This window comes from Symphalangus syndactylus, chromosome 6 (genome assembly GCF_028878055.3).
Source record: "Symphalangus syndactylus isolate Jambi chromosome 6, NHGRI_mSymSyn1-v2.1_pri, whole genome shotgun sequence".
In the NCBI taxonomy this organism is placed as follows: Eukaryota; Metazoa; Chordata; class Mammalia; order Primates; family Hylobatidae; genus Symphalangus; species Symphalangus syndactylus.
In genome coordinates, this window is record NC_072428.2 from 43,435,996 (window position 1) to 43,449,233 (window position 13,238).

The 13,238-nt window shown below is 42.2% G+C and overlaps 1 protein-coding gene and 1 long non-coding RNA gene across 3 annotated transcripts in view; one reads left to right on the plus strand and one right to left on the minus strand.

Moving 5' to 3' along the window:
* The window catches only part of TEAD1 (TEA domain transcription factor 1), a 270,500-nt gene that overhangs the window by 141,056 nt on the left and 116,206 nt on the right, over positions 1-13,238 (minus strand). The window lies entirely within an intron of this gene.
* LOC134737008 (uncharacterized) lies at positions 967-5,510 on the plus strand. Its single transcript, XR_010121524.1, has 3 exons — positions 967-1,174; positions 3,693-3,803; positions 5,165-5,510. It is a non-coding gene; the product is annotated as an uncharacterized lncRNA (long non-coding RNA).

Below are 13,238 nucleotides of genomic sequence, written 5' to 3' on the forward strand. Positions count from 1 at the left end.
CATCTTTAAAATACTTAATAGTGCCTCGTTAGCAGGTTTGCTGTGAAGGATACAGGAGACCTCATTTTGTGAAAGTCTGGCTCAGCGACTGAAATGTGGTAGGCATTCAGGAAATGCAGTATTCTTTCCCATCTGCCTCCCGTCTTCCCATTGCAGATGTGAGATAAAAGCTCCTAAGCGTCCCAGCACGGAGAGCCACACAGCTGGCACCATGAGCCACACAGCAGGCACGGAGGGCCACACAGCTGGCACGGAGGGCCACACAGCTGGCACGGAGGGCCACACAGCTGGCACGGAGGGCCACACAGCCTGCACTCAGTCAATGAAAGCTATGAAAATTATCTTCATTGCATGGCTTATAAAAAAGCTACAGTTTCCTTTCCTATTTTACCAACAAGCCACCTGAAGTTGCCTTTTTCCCACAAACAATCAACTTAAACCAAGAAAGAGAAGCCCTTCCTCATTATGCCTAAAAACAAAGCCGCTCTGACTAATTCACATTCAGACTCATAATCCTTCATCCAAGGGCCTTTGGAAATGCCAAGACCCTCAGGGAAGCAAAATTTCCTCGAATGTACAGGGGCTGAGAACACTCGGGGTTTCAACATGACTAATCATGGAAATGTACTATAAACAGGGACTATTAAAGAGCTTAGAAAGCCTCTCGGGGAAAGGGGGGAAAAATCCTCACAATTCAGGGCTTGGTGGAGAGAATAGCAGTTTTACGGCAAAACAAAAAAAAAAAATACAGGTGAAAATGTTAGGCAGCCGCAACTTCCGTTTTCCCAGAATCCAGGGCCCGGGTTGGGCTGGGTAGGGAGAAGTCTCCTCGGCTTCTTGCTACCATGGTGTTTTTTTCTATCTTGACAATTCACTTCCCCAACAGGCATGCCGCCAACTCAAATGAGACTCAGAGCAGTGAAAAGCCCTTCAGGTAAACAGTGTGATAAGCTAAACTGAAAAACTAGACAATGTTTTTGGACTATGAGGGTGTTGCTATGGAGACAGTTGCTAATTAACTGCTTTCAACCAGGAGAACAAAGGGCTCGGGGCAAGCAGGCCTTGGTATCTCCGAGTGAGCAATGCTTCCAGCCTGGCGCAATCGGCACATCGCTCATATCTGGAATACCTGAGACCCGGTCGGGTAGGCTACATGCCTGAAGAAATGACAAAAGTGCGTTTTCTTCATCTTGACCTGGATTCATAACACCTGGCCACCAGTACCTCTCATGGAAGCAAGCAAGTGGCACAGGGAATGCAGATTCACAGGAAGCAAGGCCCCCCACCACCAGCCAGGCACTTTCCTAAATAGTGTTTTGTCAAACACTATCCGTGAAGGGTCGGGCGGCAGTGAGGTGGGGGGAACATGTAATTGTTTTAAACTATATATTTTACTTTACGGGCTTTAAGTTCAAAGGGCGGAGATAAATCTCCCCTTCTTCAGGATTCATCTTCCTCAGGTTAAAAAAAAAAGTGACTGGATTTTTCTCAAAAAGAAATAATAAAACCCATCATTATTCCATATTTTGAAGTCCCACACATTGTGGTCACTCAAAAAATAATAACAAAAAAGTTAATTGTAATCTGACTTATCACATGAATTTTTCTCCTCCAACCTCATCCCAGGCTGACTTGGCTGGTTCAGATGTGGTCTCATCTTAGAGGCTAAGTAAGTGCCCTGAGGCTGAAATGCTCTGTTCTGAATGAGTAACCCTTTGAGCTATATCTAGTTCAAACCAAAGATCTATATTCCCTTCACAAATACTCAAACTCAAGTGTGAAATGTGAACAGGGCTTGGCATAACCACCTCAAGTGACCCGAAAGTCTAGTGAGGGAACTCTCACTCCACAGTGACCTGAAAGTGGCCATTTCAGCCCTCAGCCTACATTAAACATATCTACATTAAGCCAAACTCAACCAAGCTATTGTGTGATACATTCTGCCTCCCTAGAACAAAATCAAGTGATTTCCTTTTTTTACACTCTTTTTTTTATTTTTATTTTTTTTTATTTTTTTTTTTTTTATTATACTTTAGGGTTTTAGGGTACATGTGCACAATGTGCAGGTTTGTTACATATGTATCCATGTGCCATGTTGATTTCCTGCACCCATTAACTCGTCATTTGGCATTAGGTGTATCTCCTAATGCTGTCCCTCCCCCCTCCCCACAACAGTCCCCGGAGTGTGATGGTCCCCTTCCTGTGTCCATGAGTTCTCATTGTTCAATTCCCACCTATGAGTGAGAACATGCGGTGTTTGGTTCCTTTTTTTACACTCTTAAGAATCACCAATCAATACAGCCTGTAGGCAACCCACCTTCATTATCTGAGGCATCATCTGGATTAAGCATGTTATGATTCTGAATGAAATACAAGAATACAATTCTTGGTTTGACTCTGTGGCGACAATGCACATAAACATCTTCAGGAAAGTCCAACCATCTTCTGGCATCACTGAAAATCCACCTAAGAGCATGGGCTTTGGAAGCAGACATGCTCAGGTTCAAACCAAGGCTCCAACTCAGTATTGCACTATCTGTGACATACTGACCCCTTTGAGCTTCAGTTTGTGCATCTGCAAAATAGGCACACTAATATCTATTTCACAGAGTTACTGACATTATTCAGTGAATTAAAGTGTTCCCTATAGCCCTTAGCCTATAGTAAGTACTCAAGCGATCACAGCAATTAATTAAAGCCTCCATTAATTTACTACTTTTCTTTAAGATGAGGTAAAACTGCTGTTAGTTCTAGTTTCTACATCTGCAGCCAAGCTCATGAAGAGAGAAAAGGGGATTTTTATTCTGAGCTGTGGCCCTGTCCACCCCAACCTAGCACCGTCCTCTGTCCACAATAGCCCATCAAGACCAATCACCATGTATAACTGCAGAAGCTTTTACTGTGGTGAAAATTGCAGAATTGGGGACAATTTTCAAATCCAGCCCCAATTTCTGGCTACACTTACTCTTTTCTTGTGAAACCAAGGAGTTAAATTCTTGCTTTGCAGATGGCAGCTTTTTAATAAGGCTTTCAGCCCAAACCCCTCCCTGCCTGGGTTAAATTTCATCAGCCATTGCCCAGGGACATCTCACACTTCTCTTCAATCTCTCCTTGCTCTGCTCCTTCCAGGCTGTACTTCCAGCAATCCCCATCCATCCATGCATTCAACAGAATTTTTAAACCACCAATTCTGTGCCAGGCATGGTGCTGACACTGAGAACACAAAGATGCAACCAACCCCATTCACAAGGGGTACTTAGGCTAGTGCCTAAGATAAAGACATAGGACACTTAGAAATCTTTTTCTTGTGCTAGGAAAAAGACACGGTGCTTGGGGGCAGAGATGGGAGCAAAGGAAGATGAGAGGCCCCACCACAGTATTCCCAGAGTGAAGACAATTCCCACCCCAGAGGAGAAAACCATGGCTCCTGCCTTGCGGCTCTTTTTCATTTTTTTGTCACCATTCACTTTCACTGCATTCCCTACAGTCCCCTCTACGTGCTAAGTACAGGGGTCAGAAGGAGGGAAGCTGACCTTGAATCAGCACCTTAGTAGAATTCCCTGATTGATGTGCTTTGCCTCCCCATATCTCTAACACAGCAGGAACCATCGCTGTGTTTCCTGTCAGTCTCCCCAGCTGGTATGAGAACTATCCAAGAGCAGAAGCCTTATCTAATTTGTATTTCTCTCCAGAGCACCTACCACAGTACCTGGCACATAGCTGTTTGATAAAAGCTTGCTACATTGAACTAAACTGCAGTCCAGAGCCTTTGGATAATTTATGCAAGATCACAAAGCTAAGAGGTAAAACCGGCTCAGGACCCAGAGCTCTGACTCATTCATTCTCCTGCACCAGTGACTGCTGATTTTGCCTAGAGGAGACTAGCTCTGGAGGTGCAAGCGGTCATCATCTGCAGACATTTTTATATGCTGGCACGACAGATGGACTCTCCAACTTCTAATCTCTCCTCAAAGCCTTCTCTCACCCAACTTTCTAAGCCTGTGCAGCTAAACCTGAGAAAACTCCCTTACTGGAAACTGTATTTATTTATTACCATTATGCACTTATTCCCCTGGACTCCAAAAATATCAAGAAAAACCTTGCAAGATTTTTACTCTTTTGCTATCAAAGAAAAATAGAAAAAAATATTTCTTGTGGCATCTGATAATCTCCTTTCTTTCAAAAAAAAACTGCATTCTCAACCCCCCTACTTTCACATCTTCTACCATACAGGCTTGGGGTATAAGTTAAAAAAAAAAAACACTACATTATTTTGACGGAGGTTAGAAAAACAAAGAACTTCAAGAAAAACACACTATAGGATTTCCCAATTTACAAGCAGTGTAACAGCTTGGAAGAGCAAAGGATTAAGAGGACTTGGGTTCAAATTCCAATGTACTAATCACATTAAGGATATGTTCAGTCTCTTAACCTCTCTAAGCCACTTACTTCATTTGTTAAATGGAAATAAATAATAACTCTTCTTACCAACATTGCTGGACTAAGGAAGATAATATCTGAAAAAGCAATTACAAACTGTAAAGCACTGTAGATTTCTTTTTAGTGGGTGTTAAAAACGCTGACACACACACACTCATCTTCTGCCAATTTCAGAGGGAAACACAAGTACAGCCATGACCATAAAAAGAAACCAGAATGGTTTATAGAAATAAAAGCCATAGAACTCGACACCTAATTGGGAATCACAGACATTTAGTTACCTGAAAAATTACTGGAAGCCAAGAAACAGGAAAAAGATTGCATGTGACTATAAACAAGCACCTTTAGTGCTCTGTGCCCAGATTCCTTATCTGTCAAGTGGGATAACGAAAATATACCACCCAATTCTCAGAGTGGTTATGAAATTTAAATTAAATGAGTTAATATTTGTAAAACACTGAGACAAATGCCTGGAACTTTTCTAATTTGATAGACAAGTAGGTAAATGAACAAACAAATGATGATAAACATGTATTTCTCATGTTTCCACAACACCTCTTCAATGAGATTTTCATGGGTCTATAGACAGAAAAGCCCAGTAGGACATCTCAAACTTCACCTGAGTGAGTGAACAGATACCAAGTGTTCTAATCTTTTTATTCTACAGGGTGCCAGCAGGCAGAATGCCAGGGTTTTTTGTTGTTGCTTTTGTTTTGTTTTCCAGGTGGCAGAGTTGGGAAAGGAGGAAAGGCAAACCAATTCGTGGACTGAGCCTAGAACAGCACTGCTTCCCTCATGAGTAGAATGGCACCGCCTAAAGGCATCCGACATTAATCACCGCCTCCACAGAAATGCATGCTCCTTTTATGGAAACGCAGCATTCAGAGTTTTACAACATTTGTACCATGGAAGGAAAGACCAGTGCTGATTTGGTGCCAGACTCAACTGTAAATACAAGGTGTTTTTTTCCTTGGTAATTACAGATGAGAACTTCACTTCTGGCATACACACCATAAGGCATTCTTGGTTTACATATTTAAATAAACACACCCACCACGGGTTCCAATTTCCTTCATGCATTTACTTGATTACAGGCACTGAGTTCCGACTGGGTGCAGAGGAGTGCCTTGTTGTGGGGGTAAAAAAAGATAAATCAAGTCCCAGACCTTGAAGATGGCAGTTTAACACCAATGGAGCCCTGTCTTTAGGGAGCTTCTGATCTAACTGAGGAAACAGAACACCAGCAAATTATACGCTAAAAATCAATATAAGTGAAATCAAAACAGAGTTCATGAAAAGATGTTAGAAAAGATAAGTATACTTCCAGTCAAAAGAGAAAGAAATAAGGCAAGATGGAGTGGTCAGAAAAAAATGATGGGGGTGGAACTGGAAGCTCCAAAGACAGGAAAAGCACAGACTCTCTAGAGGATGGGTACACATCATCTCCAATCAGCAGTCAGCAATGGCGGCCAACCACAGAGCATGTGTGCAGGAGGCAACTATGGGAAAGGTAAAAACAATAGTGTAGCTAGAGCTGAGGCCACCAGGGCAGTACTGCAAGGTAGAAGTGGAAATACAGGTAGAGTTGATATGTTATACAAAGGGCTTTAATAAAAAGTTTAATTTCCATTGCAGGGATGGAAAGCATAGCTAGAGACTCATCCAGGTATCAGGCAATTAGAGTTTGGATAATGAGAATTATCCAAAGGAAAAATGAACATATGAAAGATGTCCCAAAGGAGAATGGAAGACTAAGGGACTGATCAGTCCCTACAGGGTAAATCAAATATGAGGTTTCAAAGACAAGGGGGCTTTGAAAAATAGTAGATAGGATACGCTGACACAAAAAAGCAAGCCAGAAAACAAATAAGAGAAGTTGGAGAATTCCATTTTCAATGTATGGGATGTTTTGCTGATGAAGGGACAACCATTTGGAAGAGAAATGGTGATCCTCTGCACAGACAGGATAGTAAAATTGGCAGAGTGGAGGAAACCCCTACAAAAAGAGGGGATAAATAAAACCTTAAAGATAACCACTACTTAGTGGAGTCAGGAAGAGGAAGAAAGGTTAGTTTAAAAAAAAAACAGCATGCACATCCAAGACTTAAGTGCTGTACCATGGATTTTCAGATGGGATGGGGTGGGTGGCACACCAGGGGGTACAAAAGCACAAACGTCAAGAAGTCCAGGAATGAGAAAAGGACACTAGAACTGTCATTGGATAGGGTGCCAACCGTCTGTGAAAGCCCTAGTCTGAGGACCAAATGCATGCTACATCAAGACCCCAGATTGAAATGAGCCCCTTCCCCACATTCTGTGATTGTCCAAAAGATCAGCTAAGAGGAGAAGGACTGATGGGACAGAGTTTGAGGGAACAGTAGGGCAAGATGGTCTGAACACAATCACCATCCTTCTTCAAGTCTATCTTGAAGAATTAAGAGGTCACCATCTGGGATACTAGCTCTTCCCCTCACCACAAAACCTACAGAGGAAAATACATCTGTAGGTATTTTTTTTTTTTTTTTTTTGAGATGGAGTCTTGCTCTGTTGCCCAGGCTGGAGAGCAGTGGTGCAATCTCGGCTCACTGCAAGCTCCACTTCCCAGGTTCACGCCATTCTCCTGCCTCAGCCTCCTCAGTAGCTGGGATTACAGGTGACCGCCACCACACCCAGCTAATTTTTTTGTATTTTTTAGTAGAGACGGGGTTTCACCATGTTAGCCAGGATGTTCTCGATCTCCTGACCTCGTGATCCGCCCACCTCGGCCTCCCAAAGTGCTGGGATTACAAGCGTGAGCTACCGCGCCCAGCCACATCTGTAGATATTAAGGGGTGTTCCCATTTTACTCTCAAAACTTCCAATAACTCTTCCATGTTTATTGATGTAACAAGAATTGCTAAATATTTTTTTTTTTTTGAGTCAGGATCTAGCTCTGTTGCCCAGGCTGCAGTGCAGTGGTATGATCATGGCTCACTGAAGCCTCAACCCCCTTGGGCTCAGGTGATCCTCCCACCTTAGCCTCCCAAGTAGCTGAGACTACAGGTGTGTGACATCACACCCAGCTGATTTTTGTATTTTTTGTGGAGACGGGTTTCACCACATTGCCCAGGCTGGTCTTAAACTCCTAAGCTCAAGTGATCTGCCCGCCTCAGCCTCCCAAAGTGCTGGGATTACAAGCATAAGCCATCCCACATAGCCTAAGAATTGCTAAACATCGTAAGCATCTGCGCAGTCTTCTGCAACTCTTCCTTGTACCCCAAAAGTAACACAATAGCATCTCTATAAATGATACATTTCAGTGAGACTAACAATGCTGATTTCCTACAGTTTTTGTTATTCAATTTAATTCAACAAGCACTGACTGTCCACTATATGCTATCTCCATACCACCTTTCATGTTCTCCCAAGCTCCTGGGGTGGACAAATAGGTTGCTACCCAACACTTAGTATCTGTAAGAGGTAAAGTCAGAAAAAAAATGCAGTGTGGTCTCCTTTGCTATATAATATTCAGCCTTCTCTGAAATAAATTCCGCACACTAGCCCCCTCCCGGCCCAGTTTCTGCACTACTGTGGAAATAAAAAGAAGAACCTGTGCAAAAAGAATTCTCAACCTCAGTATTGAAGTCTGGATATTCCAGAAATGAGGACCTCCAGCCCCACAGTGGTCCTCAACTTATACTGTGAATCAGAATAATCTGGGCAGCTTTTAAAAAATACAAATGTCGGTGCCTCATCAGAGATCTGATTCAATGGCGTGGGGTAAGGCTGCCATCACTGTTATTTGTGTTTTGTCTTTTACTGTTCTCAAGCAATCTAATATGCAATCAGGACTGAGAAGCAGCATATACCTGATTCAGGTGCTTCATCAAACTGACTGCACACCCAAATCACCTGGAGATCTTGTTAAAAATAGGTGTGTGGTGGGGACTGAGACTCTGCATTTCCAAAAAAGCTCTCAGGTGATGCTCATGCTGCCAGTTGGTCCATGGACCACAGGTGGAGGAGCAAGGGTATAAAGCCTGGGCCCCAGTCTTTCTTATCAGCCCTCCAGGTGATTCTGACACACCAAAGTTTAGTAGAAAGAGAACCAGCTTTGGACAGGCTGGCCTGAGTTCCAATCCTGGTCCCAACACTGCCTAATTGTGACCATACCCAAATTACTGATCCTCTTTAAACCTGCAACCTTGTATACAACATGAGGATTATGGGTTGAATTGCATGCCCCAGAAAGATTTGTTGAAGTGTTAACCCTCAGTACACCTCAAATTTGACCTTATTCAGAGATGGTGTCATTGAAGATATGATCAGTCAAGGTCATACTGGAGTAGGGTGATCCCTTAGTTCAATATGACAATTGTCCTTACAAGAAGATAATGCAACGACAACCCTAGGAGAGAATACCATGAGGCAACAAAGTTAGAGACTGAAGTTCACAGCTGTGAGATAAGGAAAGACAAGCATTGATGGCTACACAGTAGCCTTTAAGAGAAAGGCACAGAACAAATCCTCCCCTAAAGACTTGAGAAAACATGGCCCTGCCAACACCTCAACCTCCAGCTTCTCACCGCCAGAACTGTGAGAAATTAAATACCTGTTGTTTTAGGTCACCTAGTTTACACTATTGTGTTATGGCAGCCCTAGGAAACTAAGACCATTAGACACTAGCATCTCCCTTGCTGAGCTGCATGAGACTGAATCCGGTGAAGGTGCTCACCCTGCTGATCAGGGCAGGATGGATTTCCTTTCCTTGTCAGAGGTACTAGGGATAAGCACCAGGGAGTGAGCATCCGCCTTAAAGGAAAAGTAGCTGCTGAGTGATGTGCCCAGGCATCTGGCCTCCTGGAGGGCATTCACAGGCTGCAGCCACAGCAGCTGGGCCCATTTGTGCATGCACACCCACTCGGGTGCTCCTGCTGGGTTGCAGGAGCAGCTCTGCTCATTATGAGTGGGAATAGTTATAGGCCCGGCTGGCCACAGAGGCCCATTCTGGCCCAGGAGGCTCTGACAGGAAGGCCTCCAGCAGCACTGCGTTAGGAGATGGTGTCAAAGCTCAGGGGCCCTCCTGGAGAGGAATAATCAGAACCATCATTGTGACCCTGGCCCTCACCCACAGAGGCTGTCACATGTCGAAAAGAGAGGGACATTCCAAATCTACCTTGATTACACAAAATCCATCAACACCATGAAGGCTGTTTTTGTTTTTCTTAAACAGTAAATAATATACAGAGAAAGTTTATTCTCACTCTTCAGAATGTACCTGCTCTTAAGCTGTTACACTCAGCCCCATTCATTTGGTCATCAAATAATCTCAAAGAGACTATCATGCTAATGAGGATAGAGATGAACATGACATAGACCAGACCTGGTGAGAAGAGAAAAAATAATTAACGAGCATGTACTGGGTGCTTAGGACATGCCCAATGGACCGCATGAAACCTAGAAAACAGAGATAAGTAACCTGTGCAGGGTCACACAGCTCATACCTAGAAGTGGTAGTAGGGTTTGAATTATGGGCTCTAAGCCCTATTCCCTTCCTACTCTCCCATAGCTATTTCCTATCAGAGTTAGCCAAAGCAAGCAAAATTTAAGACAGTTTTGGGGTAGACCAAAGATCATTGCCATTTTACGCCAGAGCTGTAAGAATGAAATAGCTGCGTCCATTATCCACTTTAGTGTTCCAAAACCAATTCTTCAAAGTAATGCATTTCACATATACTCTCAAGGGATATCCCATGCTCTGACTTCTCCCAGTAAGGAAACGGCTTTTGAACAACTGGAGTCAGATCACAATGAGAAAGTGAGTTCTGGACAGTCAGCACTCAGTGAGATCCCCACCAATCCCACTCCCTCACAGACAATCACTGGGCTTAACAACAAAGAGATCATCCAGGATGGATGATCTTTTGATTCATGATCTTTTGATTCATGTTCCACATCCTACATGCCTTTTTCCTAACAATGTCCTTACTTCACCATGTCAGTGGGTTATCTAAAAATGGTGGGTTTTTTGAATGAATGAATGCCAAACTTGAGGTATCTGCAACAAAAGTGAAAACAGTCAATGTCCTACAAACTAGTAAGACAGACAATACTCCAAAGGAAAAACTGAACAAAATTAAACAGATATTATATGAAAGAAACACCGTACATAATAAAATATACCATTATTTAAGCTCAGCTGTTATCAGAAATAAAAATCAAATCAACTATAAGATATTTTCTACCTCTAAAATAGCAAAGATATTTAAAAACCTAAATATCCAGCACTGATCACAGACTGAGGAAATGACCATTCTCACTACTTTTTTAGTGGAGCGGACATTGGTATTTGGAAATATTATCATAGTTCTTAAAAAAAAAAAAAATCTATCCTTTAACTGTGCCATTCCACTTCTTGGAATTGGTCCTAAAGAAATAATTATGTATCTCACTCAAGGACATTCACTGTAGTTACCTGTAGTAGGGAAAACCCACTTTAATTGCTCAAAAATAGGCAACCGGTTGAATAAAGTATATTTATAAATTAAAAAAAAAAACTTCATAGATTTTCAATGATATGCAAAAAAAAATTTTTTTTTTTTTTTTTTTTTTTTTAAAGACAAGGTCTCACTAACAGCCCAAGCTAGAATGCAGTGGCTATTCACAGGTGTGAGCGTGGCATACTACAGCCCCAAACTCCTGGCTCAAGCAATCCTCCTGCCTCAGCCTCTGAGTAGCTGACTACAGTCATGAGCCATCATTCCCGGCTAAATTTTTATTTTTTGTAGAGATGGGGTCTTGCTATGTTGCCCAGGCTGGCCTCAAACTCTTTGCATCAAACAATCCTCTTGTCTCAGCCGCCCAAACTACTGGGATTACAGGTATGAGTCACCATGCCCGGCTCATTTTATAACACTTTGGGACCCGGCCCATAACCAATGTTTTTTGGCTAGCTTTACTATATATCTCATGTAATCCTCATAGCACCCATACAGGTGTTCAGTATAACCGCCCTTATTTTGAAGCTGAACAGAGGTTGGGGAACTTGCACAGAGTTGCTCATCCAAAAGCTAGGCTGTACATATCCAGACCTTATGTTCTAAAACAAGGACTTCTAGTAGGACAATGCAGCAGAGTCCTAAGAACAATTTCACATTTAAGTGTCAGTGGTTAGCATACAGACATGAATAAACAGACATATCAAAGAAGGCAAACTAAAGAGAAAAGCAACAAGATTTCAGACTTGCCTATATTTTTATATCTAGGTCAAAATTTTCTTCATAGGACTATATAGGACTTTTGTTGTTGTTGTTTTGTGTTTTTTTTTTTTTTTTTTTTTTTTTTTTTTACTATTTTCCCTTTACTTTCCTTTTCTTGATACTTTTATATTATCTTTACCCTTCTCACCTGCAAGCATTTGAGAGGTCAATGACAGTGGCCTAGAGAGAAAATATCCCAGAACAGAGAGTTATTATTTATCTACCAAACACAGCTTGAGGGAAATCTCCCTTAAAAACACTTACTCATTTTTGTCCTATTTTGGTACTCACCAAACAACTTTCTAATCAGAGAGGTGATCTCAAATAGTCTCCATGTGCCTCAAGGAGTGTCCCAAGCACAAGCCCAATGTCCATCGCCCTGCAGCCTGACCTCCCATCCCACAAGCACTTCTAAGTGCCACCTATCCTTAGTTCCAGGGAAGATTAGTGTCCATGTCTAGTTCATTTGTTCCTTTGCTATTGTTATTCCTGGATCTTTCAGGTTTCTGTAATCATATACTATGGTGCATTTAGATGTTTTGGTTTAACTTGTTTTGCAAATAATAAACATTTCACCTCTGTTCTACAAATAAATAGGGCTGCTTCCTTGGGCTTTTTATGGCCTTCCTATGGCCACCTACCTTTATTCTGCCTATTAATTAAGGATGCATTTTCCCCCTCCTCCCTTATCACTTACTTATAGGAACAGCTTATAACTTCAAATGCAAGAAAATATTAGAGAACTGATTTAAATTGGCCCCAAATCTCAATCAAGAAGTTCTCTCCGTGACACTGATGCTCTCTGATGCCTAACTTTGTAGACAACTCTAAGATGTTCCATCCCCACACGCACCCACCTGCAACCCATCACTAGTTACAGCCAGGAAAAAAAGCCTACTCATCAGGTATCTTAGTCATAAAAATGTCTATAAGAAGGACCTGCCCACCCCAGAAACTGACAAGGCTCTTATCAGTGCATTCTAGAGATATCCCGATTCTGCCAGAATCTTCCCTCAGATCAGGAATTAATCTTCAAAAGCCTGAAATGTTGAGAGTAACTCACATCATAACAAGGGGTCCTTCCTTGCTGACTACAAGGAATGCAGGAGAGCAAAGCCTGGGAAACACCAGACACTTTTAGTTGATAAAGGTTTCTACAGAAGCCCTGCAAAAGACTCTTGAATTTCCTTAAACATAGACCAAACTTAGGTTGTTCTCTTAAAGTTATAAATGAGAGAGGCCAAAAGCTTGGCATTTCCTACGCATGAACCCCATATAAGAAGACAAACACAAGAGTAGCTATCCCTGGAAATCTCTATAGAGTGTCCTAACATCCAATCCATAACAGAGACGAGGGCATTCAGATGCACATATAAAAATAATGCTAATGTGAATATGTGCATACAAGTCTTTGCATGGACATATGTTTTCATTTCTCTTGGGTAAACACCTAGAAATAGAATTGCTCTATGTTTAACATTTTGAGGAACTGCCAGGCTGCTTTCCAAAGAGGCTGCACCATTTTACATTCCCATCAGCAATGCATAAGGCTCCCCATTT